A 1,319-nucleotide genomic window follows, 5' to 3' on the forward strand; every position below is an offset into this window, starting at 1 on the left:
TTCTACTTGCTCTGGTTTTTGTTTGTTTGTTTACTTTCTAGTTCTTTAAGTTGTAGGGTTAGAAAGTCAATTAGGAATTTTTCTTGTTTCTTGAGGTAGGCCTGTAGTGCTATGAACTTCCCTCTCAGGACTGCTTTCACAGCATCTCATAGATTTTGTGTTCTTATGTGTTCACTTTCATTGGTTTCCAGATAGTTTTTAATTTATGCCTTGATATTCTTGGTAACCCATTCATTTTAATAACATGCTATTTAGCCTCCATGTGTTTGAATGTTTTTGTTGTAATTCATTTCTAGTTTCATGCCATTGTGATCTGAGAAGACGTTTGATATGATTTCAATCTTCTTGAACTTGTAGAGACTTAGTTTGTGTCATAACATGTGGTCAATCTTTGAGAATGTCTCGTGCACTTGAGAAGAATGTGAATTCTGCAGTTTTGGGGTGTGATTCTCTTTATATATCTATTAAATCAATTTGATATTGTGCATCATTTATATACTCTGTTTTCTTGTTAATTTTTGTCTAGAAAATCCATTAGTGATGTCAGAGGGGTGTTGAAGTCCCCCTCCTATGATTATAATGCTGTTGATTTCTCCTATGAAATCCTCCAGAAGTCTTTTAATGTGTTTTGGTGCTCCTATGTTTAGTGCATATATATATACATATACATATACATATACATATACATATACATATACATATATATATATATATATATATATATTTTTTTTTTTTTGGTGTACCGTTCCCGGAGGTACTACAATACCGGGTCGATGGGTGGAGTGGATGGAGCAAGCTCCTATTCCATCTCCCTGCTCCAAAAATCCATTTAATATATTGTCCTCGGATAGAGGACGTATCAGATATTAAACTGATAAGAACAGATACTACACTTGATCTTAGCCAAAAGGCTGAGAAGTGATAGCGCATATATTTTTACCAAGGTTATATCCTTCTGTTGGATAGATCCTATCAATATTATGCCTTTGTCTCTAGGTATAGCCTTCATTTTTAGGTTTATTTTTATCAGATATGAGTATTGCTACCCCAGCTTTTTTTTCATTTCCATTTGCTTGAAAAATTTTTTTTATCCCTTCACTTTCAACCTATGTGAGTCTTTTGTTGTGAAGTGGGTCACTTGTAAACAACATATATATGAGTCATGCTTTTTTATCCATTCACCTACTCTAAGTCCTTTGATCAAAGCATTTAATCAATTTACATTTAAGGTTTTTATTGATCTGTAGTTATTGATTGCAATTTTTGTTTATTCTGGTTATGTTTCTCTTCCTATTTCTTCTGCTTATTGCAGCAGTCCT

General features: G+C 33.1%; 1 non-coding gene across 1 annotated transcript; it reads right to left on the bottom strand.

The window, feature by feature from the left end:
- Positions 1-732: 732 nt before the first annotated feature.
- LOC118616732 lies at positions 733-923 on the bottom strand. The gene has a single exon (XR_004956699.1). It is a non-coding gene; the product is annotated as a U2 spliceosomal RNA (small nuclear RNA).
- Between the last annotated feature and the right edge of the window lie 396 nt (positions 924-1,319).

Source organism: Molossus molossus, unplaced genomic scaffold (assembly GCF_014108415.1).
Source record: "Molossus molossus isolate mMolMol1 unplaced genomic scaffold, mMolMol1.p scaffold_m16_p_4, whole genome shotgun sequence".
NCBI lineage: Eukaryota > Metazoa > Chordata > Mammalia > Chiroptera > Molossidae > Molossus > Molossus molossus.